Consider the following 12,798-nt stretch of genomic DNA (forward strand, 5'->3'; position numbering starts at 1 on the left):
CGAGCCAAAAATTCGTCGATTATACATTTTAATAGTACATTGATTACAGAATCTTTTGGTACAAAACAGACACCAGCGTACACATTTTTTAACTTGATATACATAAAACAAGATTGCGTCGCATAGGGTCAGCGGTAAAAAAGTATCGATTTCTAATAATTTAAGACGAGCCAAAAATTCATCGATTATACATTTTAATAGTACATTGATTACAGAATCTTTTGGTACCAAGCAGACAACAGCGTACAAACTTTTTCATTTGCTATACATAAATTAATGATGCGTTGCATAGGGTCAGCGGCATAAATGTATCAATTTCTAATATTTTAAGACGAGCCAAAAATTCATCGATTATACATTTTAATAGTACATTTATTACAGAATCATTTGGTACCAAACAGACACCAGCGTACAAATTTTTTAACTTGATAAACATAAAATAAGGATGCGTCGCATAGGGTCAGCGATAAAAAAGTATCGATTTCTAATAATTTAAGACGAGCCAAAAATTCATCGATTATACATTTTAATAGTACATTGATTACAGAATCTTTTGGTACAAAACCGACACCAGCGTACAAATTTTTTAACTTGATATACATAAAACAAGGTTGCGTCGCATAGGGTCAGCGGTAAAAAAGTATCGATTTCTAATATTTTAAGACGAGCCAAAAATTCATCGATTATACATTTTAATAGTACATGGATTACAGAATCTTTTGGTACCATGCAGACACCAGCGTACAAATTTTTTAATACGATAAACATAAAATAAGGATGCGTCGCACAGGGTCCGCGTCAAAAAAGTATCAATTTCAAATATTTTAAGACGAGCCAAAAATTCATCGATTATACATTTTAATTGTACATTGATTACAGAATCTTATGGTACCACGCAGACACCAGCGTACAAATTTTTTAATTTGATAAACATAAAATAAGGATGCGTCGCACAGGGTCTGCGTCAAAAAAAATCAAGTTCTAATATTTTAAGACGAGCCAAAAATTCATCGATTATACATTTTAATAGTACATTTATTACAGAATCATTTGGTACCAAATAGACACCAGCGTACAAATTTGTTAACTTGATATTCATAAAACAAGGTAGCGTCGCACAGGGTCAGCTGTAAAAAAGTATCAATTTCTAATATTTTAAGACGAGCCAAAAATTCATCGATTATACAATTTAATAGTACATGGATTACAGAATCTTTTGGTACCAAGAAGACAACAGCGTACAAACTTTTTCATTTGCTATACATAAATTAAGGATGCTTCGCACAGGGTCCGCGTCAAAAAAGTATCATTTCTAATATTTCAAGAAGAGCCAAAAATTCATCGATTATACATTTTAATAGTACATGGATTACAGAATCTTTTGGTACCATGCAGACACCAGCGTACAAATTTTTTAATACCATAAACATAAAATAAGGATGCGTCGCACAGGGTCCGCGTCAAAAAAGTATCAATTTCATATATTTTAAGACGAGCCAAAAATTCATCGATTATACATTTTAATTGTACATTGATTACAGAATCTTATGGTACCACGCAGACACCAGCGTACAAATTTTTTAATTTGATAAACATAAAATAAGGATGCGTCGCACAGGGTCTGCGTCAAAAAAAAATCAAGTTCTAATATTTTAAGACGAGCCAAAAATTCATCGATTATACATTTTAATAGTACATTTATTACAGAATCATTTGGTACCAAACAGACACCAGCGTACAAATTTTTTAACTTGATATTCATAAAACAAGGTAGCGTCGCACCGGGTCAGCGGTAAAAAAGTATCAATTTCTAATATTTTAAGACGAGCCAAAAATTCATCGATTATACATTTTAATAGTACATGGATTACAGAATCTTTTGGTACCAAGAAGACAACAGCGTACAAACTTTTTCATTTGCTATACATAAATTAAGGATGCTTCGCACAGGGTCCGCGTCAAAAAAGTATCATTTCTAATATTTTAAGACGAGCCAAAAATTCATCGATTATACATTTTAATAGTACATTGATTACAGAATCTTTTGGTACAAAACAGACACCAGCGTACAAATTTTTTAACTTGATATACATAAAACAAGGTTGCGTCGCATAGGGTCAGCGGTAAAAAAGTATCGATTTCTAATATTTTAAGACGAGCCAAAAATTCATCGATTATACATTTTAATAGTACATGAATTACAGAATCTTTTGGTACCATGCAGACACCAGCGTACAAATTTTTTAATACGATAAACATAAAATAAGGATGCGTCGCACAGGGTCTGCGTCAAAAAAAAATTAAGTTCTAATATTTTAAGACGAGCCAAAAATTCATCGATTATACATTTTAATAGTACATGGATTACAGAATCTTTTGGTACCATGCAGACACCAGCGTACAAATTTTTTAATACGATAAACATAAAATAAGGATGCGTCGCACAGGGTCCGCGTCAAAAGAGTATCAATTTCAAATATTTTAAGACGAGCCAAAAATTCGTCGATTATACATTTTAATAGTACATTGATTACAGAATCTTTTGGTACAAAACAGACACCAGCGTACACATTTTTTAACTTGATATACATAAAACAAGATTGCGTCGCATAGGGTCAGCGGTAAAAAAGTATCGATTTCTAATAATTTAAGACGAGCCAAAAATTCATCGATTATACATTTTAATAGTACATTGATTACAGAATCTTTTGGTACCAAGCAGACAACAGCGTACAAACTTTTTCATTTGCTATACATAAATTAATGATGCGTTGCATAGGGTCAGCGGCATAAATGTATCAATTTCTAATATTTTAAGACGAGCCAAAAATTCATCGATTATACATTTTAATAGTACATTTATTACAGAATCATTTGGTACCAAACAGACACCAGCGTACAAATTTTTTAACTTGATAAACATAAAATAAGGATGCGTCGCATAGGGTCAGCGATAAAAAAGTATCGATTTCTAATAATTTAAGACGAGCCAAAAATTCATCGATTATACATTTTAATAGTACATTGATTACAGAATCTTTTGGTACAAAACCGACACCAGCGTACAAATTTTTTAACTTGATATACATAAAACAAGGTTGCGTCGCATAGGGTCAGCGGTAAAAAAGTATCGATTTCTAATATTTTAAGACGAGCCAAAAATTCATCGATTATACATTTTAATAGTACATGGATTACAGAATCTTTTGGTACCATGCAGACACCAGCGTACAAATTTTTTAATACGATAAACATAAAATAAGGATGCGTCGCACAGGGTCCGCGTCAAAAAAGTATCAATTTCAAATATTTTAAGACGAGCCAAAAATTCATCGATTATACATTTTAATTGTACATTGATTACAGAATCTTATGGTACCACGCAGACACCAGCGTACAAATTTTTTAATTTGATAAACATAAAATAAGGATGCGTCGCACAGGGTCTGCGTCAAAAAAAATCAAGTTCTAATATTTTAAGACGAGCCAAAAATTCATCGATTATACATTTTAATAGTACATTTATTACAGAATCATTTGGTACCAAACAGACACCAGCGTACAAATTTGTTAACTTGATATTCATAAAACAAGGTAGCGTCGCACAGGGTCAGCTGTAAAAAAGTATCAATTTCTAATATTTTAAGACGAGCCAAAAATTCATCGATTATACAATTTAATAGTACATGGATTACAGAATCTTTTGGTACCAAGAAGACAACAGCGTACAAACTTTTTCATTTGCTATACATAAATTAAGGATGCTTCGCACAGGGTCCGCGTCAAAAAAGTATCATTTCTAATATTTCAAGAAGAGCCAAAAATTCATCGATTATACATTTTAATAGTACATGGATTACAGAATCTTTTGGTACCATGCAGACACCAGCGTACAAATTTTTTAATACCATAAACATAAAATAAGGATGCGTCGCACAGGGTCCGCGTCAAAAAAGTATCAATTTCATATATTTTAAGACGAGCCAAAAATTCATCGATTATACATTTTAATTGTACATTGATTACAGAATCTTATGGTACCACGCAGACACCAGCGTACAAATTTTTTAATTTGATAAACATAAAATAAGGATGCGTCGCACAGGGTCTGCGTCAAAAAAAAATCAAGTTCTAATATTTTAAGACGAGCCAAAAATTCATCGATTATACATTTTAATAGTACATTTATTACAGAATCATTTGGTACCAAACAGACACCAGCGTACAAATTTTTTAACTTGATATTCATAAAACAAGGTAGCGTCGCACCGGGTCAGCGGTAAAAAAGTATCAATTTCTAATATTTTAAGACGAGCCAAAAATTCATCGATTATACATTTTAATAGTACATGGATTACAGAATCTTTTGGTACCAAGAAGACAACAGCGTACAAACTTTTTCATTTGCTATACATAAATTAAGGATGCTTCGCACAGGGTCCGCGTCAAAAAAGTATCATTTCTAATATTTTAAGACGAGCCAAAAATTCATCGATTATACATTTTAATAGTACATTGATTACAGAATCTTTTGGTACAAAACAGACGCCAGCGTACAAATTTTTTAACTTGATATACATAAAACAAGGTTGCGTCGCATAGGGTCAGCGGTAAAAAAGTATCGATTTCTAATATTTTAAGACGAGCCAAAAATTCATCGATTATACATTTTAATAGTACATGGATTACAGAATCTTTTGGTACCATGCAGACACCAGCGTACAAATTTTTTAATACGATAAACATAAAATAAGGATGCGTCGCACAGGGTCTGCGTCAAAAAAAAATTAAGTTCTAATATTTTAAGACGAGCCAAAAATTCATCGATTATACATTTTAATAGTACATGGATTACAGAATCTTTTGGTACCATGCAGACACCAGCGTACAAATTTTTTAATACGATAAACATAAAATAAGGATGCGTCGCACAGGGTCCGCGTCAAAAGAGTATCAATTTCAAATATTTTAAGACGAGCCAAAAATTCATCGATTATACATTTTAATAGTACATTGATTACAGAATCTTTTGGTACAAAACAGACACCAGCGTACACATTTTTTAACTTGATATACATAAAACAAGATTGCGTCGCATAGGGTCAGCGGTAAAAAAGTATCGATTTCTAATATTTTAAGACGAGCCAAAAATTCATCGATTATACATTTTAATAGTACATTGATTACAGAATCATTTGGTACCAAACAGATACCAGCGTACAAATTTTTTAATTTGATAAACATAAATTAAGGATGCTTCGCACAGGGTCCGCGTCAAAAAAGTATCATTTCTAATATTTCAAGACGAGCCAAAAATTCATCGATTATACATTTTAATAGTACATGGATTACAGAATCTTTTGGTACCATGCAGACACCAACGTACAAATTTTTTAATACGATAAACATAAAATAAGGATGCGTCGCACAGGGTCCGCGTCAAAAGAGTATCAATTTCAAATATTTTAAGACGAGCCAAAAATTCATCGATTATACATTTTAATAGTACATTTATTACAGAATTATTTGGTACCAAACAGACACCAGCGTACAAATTTTTTAACTTGATAAACATAAAATAAGGATGCGTCGCATAGGGTCAGCGGTAAAAAAGTATCGATTTCTAATAATTTAAGACGAGCCAAAAATTCATCGATTATACATTTTAATAGTACATTGATTACAGAATCTTTTGGTACCAAGCAGACAACAGCGTACAAACTTTTTCATTTGCTATACATAAGTTAATGATGCGTTGCATAGGGTCAGCGGCATAAATGTATCAATTTCTAATATTTTAAGACGAGCCAAAAATTCATCGATTATACATTTTAATAATACATTTATTACAGAATCATTTGGTACCAAACAGACACCAGCGTACAAATTTTTTAACTTGATAAACATAAAATAAGGATGCGTCGCATAGGGTCAGCGATAAAAAAGTATCGAATTCTAATAATTTAAGACGAGCCAAAAATTCATCGATTATACATTTTAATAGTACATTGATTACAGAATCTTTTGGTACAAAACAGACACCAGCGTACAAATTTTTTAACTTGATATACATAAAACAAGGTTGCGTCGCATAGGGTCAGCGGTAAAAAAGTATCGATTTCTAATATTTTAAGACGAGCCAAAAATTCATCGATTATACATTTTAATAGTACATGGATTACAGAATCTTTTGGTACCATGCAGACACCAGCGTACAAATTTTTTAATACCATAAACATAAAATAAGGATGCGTCGCACAGGGTCCGCGTCAAAAAAGTATTAATTTCAAATATTTTAAGACGAGCCAAAAATTCATCGATTATACATTTTAATTGTACATTGATTACAGAATCTTATGGTACCACGCAGACACCAGCGTACAAATTTTTTAATTTGATAAACATAAAATAAGGATGCGTCGCACAGGGTCTGCGTCAAAAAAAAATCAAGTTCTAATATTTTAAGACGAGCCAAAAATTCATCGATTATACATTTTAATAGTACATTTATTACAGAATCATTTGGTACCAAACAGACACCAGCGTACAAATTTTTTAACTTGATATTCATAAAACAAGGTAGCGTCGCATAGGGTCAGCGGTAAAAAAGTATCAATTTCTAATATTTTAAGCCGAGCCAAAAATTCATCGATTATACATTTTAATAGTACATTGATTACAGAATCTTTTGGTACCAAGCAGACAACAGCGTACAAACTTTTTCATTTGCTATACATAAATTAATGATGCGTTGCATAGGGTCAGCGGCATAAATGTATCAATTTCTAATATTTTAAGACGAGCCAAAAATTCATCGATTATACATTTTAATAGTACATTTATTACAGAATCATTTGGTACCAAACAGACACCAGCGTACAAATTTTTTAACTTGATAAACATAAAATAAGGATGCGTCGCATAGGGTCAGCGATAAAAAAGTATCGATTTCTAATAATTTAAGACGAGCCAAAAATTCATCGATTATACATTTTAATAGTACATTGATTACAGAATCTTTTGGTACAAAACAGACACCAGCGTACAAATTTTTTAACTTGATATACATAAAACAAGGTTGCGTCGCATAGGGTCAGCGGTAAAAAAGTATCGATTTCTAATATTTTAAGACGAGCCAAAAATTCATCGATTATACATTTTAATAGTACATGGATTACAGAATCTTTTGGTACCATGCAGACACCAGCGTACAAATTTTTTAATACGATAAACATAAAATAAGGATGCGTCGCACAGGATCCGCGTCAAAAAAGTATCAATTTCAAATATTTTAAGACGAGCCAAAAATTCATCGATTATACATTTTAATTGTACATTGATTACAGAATCTTATGGTACCACGCAGACACCAGCGTACAAATTTTTTAATTTGATAAACATAAAATAAGGATGCGTCGCACAGGGTCTGCGTCAAAAAAAATCAAGTTCTAATATTTTAAGACGAGCCAAAAATTCATCGATTATACATTTTAATAGTACATTTATTACAGAATCATTTGGTACCAAACAGACACCAGCGTACAAATTTGTTAACTTGATATTCATAAAACAAGGTAGCGTCGCACAGGGTCAGCTGTAAAAAAGTATCAATTTCTAATATTTTAAGACGAGCCAAAAATTCATCGATTATACAATTTAATAGTACATGGATTACAGAATCTTTTGGTACCAAGAAGACAACAGCGTACAAACTTTTTCATTTGCTATACATAAATTAAGGATGCTTCGCACAGGGTCCGCGTCAAAAAAGTATCATTTCTAATATTTCAAGAAGAGCCAAAAATTCATCGATTATACATTTTAATAGTACATGGATTACAGAATCTTTTGGTACCATGCAGACACCAGCGTACAAATTTTTTAATACCATAAACATAAAATAAGGATGCGTCGCACAGGGTCCGCGTCAAAAAAGTATCAATTTCATATATTTTAAGACGAGCCAAAAATTCATCGATTATACATTTTAATTGTACATTGATTACAGAATCTTATGGTACCACGCAGACACCAGCGTACAAATTTTTTAATTTGATAAACATAAAATAAGGATGCGTCGCACAGGGTCTGCGTCAAAAAAAAATCAAGTTCTAATATTTTAAGACGAGCCAAAAATTCATCGATTATACATTTTAATAGTACATTTATTACAGAATCATTTGGTACCAAACAGACACCAGCGTACAAATTTTTTAACTTGATATTCATAAAACAAGGTAGCGTCGCACCGGGTCAGCGGTAAAAAAGTATCAATTTCTAATATTTTAAGACGAGCCAAAAATTCATCGATTATACATTTTAATAGTACATGGATTACAGAATCTTTTGGTACCAAGAAGACAACAGCGTACAAACTTTTTCATTTGCTATACATAAATTAAGGATGCTTCGCACAGGGTCCGCGTCAAAAAAGTATCATTTCTAATATTTTAAGACGAGCCAAAAATTCATCGATTATACATTTTAATAGTACATTGATTACAGAATCTTTTGGTACAAAACAGACACCAGCGTACAAATTTTTTAACTTGATATACATAAAACAAGGTTGCGTCGCATAGGGTCAGCGGTAAAAAAGTATCGATTTCTAATATTTTAAGACGAACCAAAAATTCATCGATTATACATTTTAATAGTACATGGATTACAGAATCTTTTGGTACCATGCAGACACCAGCGTACAAATTTTTTAATACGATAAACATAAAATAAGGATGCGTCGCACAGGGTCTGCGTCAAAAAAAAATTAAGTTCTAATATTTTAAGACGAGCCAAAAATTCATCGATTATACATTTTAATAGTACATGGATTACAGAATCTTTTGGTACCATGCAGACACCAGCGTACAAATTTTTTAATACGATAAACATAAAATAAGGATGCGTCGCACAGGGTCCGCGTCAAAAGAGTATCAATTTCAAATATTTTAAGACGAGCCAAAAATTCGTCGATTATACATTTTAATAGTACATTGATTACAGAATCTTTTGGTACAAAACAGACACCAGCGTACACATTTTTTAACTTGATATACATAAAACAAGATTGCGTCGCATAGGGTCAGCGGTAAAAAAGTATCGATTTCTAATAATTTAAGACGAGCCAAAAATTCATCGATTATACATTTTAATAGTACATTGATTACAGAATCTTTTGGTACCAAGCAGACAACAGCGTACAAACTTTTTCATTTGCTATACATAAATTAATGATGCGTTGCATAGGGTCAGCGGCATAAATGTATCAATTTCTAATATTTTAAGACGAGCCAAAAATTCATCGATTATACATTTTAATAGTACATTTATTACAGAATCATTTGGTACCAAACAGACACCAGCGTACAAATTTTTTAACTTGATAAACATAAAATAAGGATGCGTCGCATAGGGTCAGCGATAAAAAAGTATCGATTTCTAATAATTTAAGACGAGCCAAAAATTCATCGATTATACATTTTAATAGTACATTGATTACAGAATCTTTTGGTACAAAACCGACACCAGCGTACAAATTTTTTAACTTGATATACATAAAACAAGGTTGCGTCGCATAGGGTCAGCGGTAAAAAAGTATCGATTTCTAATATTTTAAGACGAGCCAAAAATTCATCGATTATACATTTTAATAGTACATGGATTACAGAATCTTTTGGTACCATGCAGACACCAGCGTACAAATTTTTTAATACGATAAACATAAAATAAGGATGCGTCGCACAGGGTCCGCGTCAAAAAAGTATCAATTTCAAATATTTTAAGACGAGCCAAAAATTCATAAGCAGTGGTATCAACGCAGAGTACTATTACAGAATCTTATGGTACCACGCAGACACCAGCGTACAAATTTTTTAATTTGATAAACATAAAATAAGGATGCGTCGCACAGGGTCTGCGTCAAAAAAAATCAAGTTCTAATATTTTAAGACGAGCCAAAAATTCATCGATTATACATTTTAATAGTACATTTATTACAGAATCATTTGGTACCAAACAGACACCAGCGTACAAATTTGTTAACTTGATATTCATAAAACAAGGTAGCGTCGCACAGGGTCAGCTGTAAAAAAGTATCAATTTCTAATATTTTAAGACGAGCCAAAAATTCATCGATTATACAATTTAATAGTACATGGATTACAGAATCTTTTGGTACCAAGAAGACAACAGCGTACAAACTTTTTCATTTGCTATACATAAATTAAGGATGCTTCGCACAGGGTCCGCGTCAAAAAAGTATCATTTCTAATATTTCAAGAAGAGCCAAAAATTCATCGATTATACATTTTAATAGTACATGGATTACAGAATCTTTTGGTACCATGCAGACACCAGCGTACAAATTTTTTAATACCATAAACATAAAATAAGGATGCGTCGCACAGGGTCCGCGTCAAAAAAGTATCAATTTCATATATTTTAAGACGAGCCAAAAATTCATCGATTATACATTTTAATTGTACATTGATTACAGAATCTTATGGTACCACGCAGACACCAGCGTACAAATTTTTTAATTTGATAAACATAAAATAAGGATGCGTCGCACAGGGTCTGCGTCAAAAAAAAATCAAGTTCTAATATTTTAAGACGAGCCAAAAATTCATCGATTATACATTTTAATAGTACATTTATTACAGAATCATTTGGTACCAAACAGACACCAGCGTACAAATTTTTTAACTTGATATTCATAAAACAAGGTAGCGTCGCACCGGGTCAGCGGTAAAAAAGTATCAATTTCTAATATTTTAAGACGAGCCAAAAATTCATCGATTATACATTTTAATAGTACATGGATTACAGAATCTTTTGGTACCAAGAAGACAACAGCGTACAAACTTTTTCATTTGCTATACATAAATTAAGGATGCTTCGCACAGGGTCCGCGTCAAAAAAGTATCATTTCTAATATTTTAAGACGAGCCAAAAATTCATCGATTATACATTTTAATAGTACATTGATTACAGAATCTTTTGGTACAAAACAGACGCCAGCGTACAAATTTTTTAACTTGATATACATAAAACAAGGTTGCGTCGCATAGGGTCAGCGGTAAAAAAGTATCGATTTCTAATATTTTAAGACGAGCCAAAAATTCATCGATTATACATTTTAATAGTACATGGATTACAGAATCTTTTGGTACCATGCAGACACCAGCGTACAAATTTTTTAATACGATAAACATAAAATAAGGATGCGTCGCACAGGGTCTGCGTCAAAAAAAAATTAAGTTCTAATATTTTAAGACGAGCCAAAAATTCATCGATTATACATTTTAATAGTACATGGATTACAGAATCTTTTGGTACCATGCAGACACCAGCGTACAAATTTTTTAATACGATAAACATAAAATAAGGATGCGTCGCACAGGGTCCGCGTCAAAAGAGTATCAATTTCAAATATTTTAAGACGAGCCAAAAATTCATCGATTATACATTTTAATAGTACATTGATTACAGAATCTTTTGGTACAAAACAGACACCAGCGTACACATTTTTTAACTTGATATACATAAAACAAGATTGCGTCGCATAGGGTCAGCGGTAAAAAAGTATCGATTTCTAATATTTTAAGACGAGCCAAAAATTCATCGATTATACATTTTAATAGTACATTGATTACAGAATCATTTGGTACCAAACAGATACCAGCGTACAAATTTTTTAATTTGATAAACATAAATTAAGGATGCTTCGCACAGGGTCCGCGTCAAAAAAGTATCATTTCTAATATTTCAAGACGAGCCAAAAATTCATCGATTATACATTTTAATAGTACATGGATTACAGAATCTTTTGGTACCATGCAGACACCAACGTACAAATTTTTTAATACGATAAACATAAAATAAGGATGCGTCGCACAGGGTCCGCGTCAAAAGAGTATCAATTTCAAATATTTTAAGACGAGCCAAAAATTCATCGATTATACATTTTAATAGTACATTTATTACAGAATTATTTGGTACCAAACAGACACCAGCGTACAAATTTTTTAACTTGATAAACATAAAATAAGGATGCGTCGCATAGGGTCAGCGGTAAAAAAGTATCGATTTCTAATAATTTAAGACGAGCCAAAAATTCATCGATTATACATTTTAATAGTACATTGATTACAGAATCTTTTGGTACCAAGCAGACAACAGCGTACAAACTTTTTCATTTGCTATACATAAGTTAATGATGCGTTGCATAGGGTCAGCGGCATAAATGTATCAATTTCTAATATTTTAAGACGAGCCAAAAATTCATCGATTATACATTTTAATAATACATTTATTACAGAATCATTTGGTACCAAACAGACACCAGCGTACAAATTTTTTAACTTGATAAACATAAAATAAGGATGCGTCGCATAGGGTCAGCGATAAAAAAGTATCGATTTCTAATAATTTAAGACGAGCCAAAAATTCATCGATTATACATTTTAATAGTACATTGATTACAGAATCTTTTGGTACAAAACAGACACCAGCGTACAAATTTTTTAACTTGATATACATAAAACAAGGTTGCGTCGCATAGGGTCAGCGGTAAAAAAGTATCGATTTCTAATATTTTAAGACGAGCCAAAAATTCATCGATTATACATTTTAATAGTACATGGATTACAGAATCTTTTGGTACCATGCAGACACCAGCGTACAAATTTTTTAATACCATAAACATAAAATAAGGATGCGTCGCACAGGGTCCGCGTCAAAAAAGTATTAATTTCAAATATTTTAAGACGAGCCAAAAATTCATCGATTATACATTTT

Source organism: Prenolepis imparis, unplaced genomic scaffold (assembly GCF_030444845.1).
Source record: "Prenolepis imparis isolate NDT839.2.m4 unplaced genomic scaffold, iyPreImpa1.0 SCAF_1, whole genome shotgun sequence".
In the NCBI taxonomy this organism is placed as follows: Eukaryota; Metazoa; Arthropoda; class Insecta; order Hymenoptera; family Formicidae; genus Prenolepis; species Prenolepis imparis.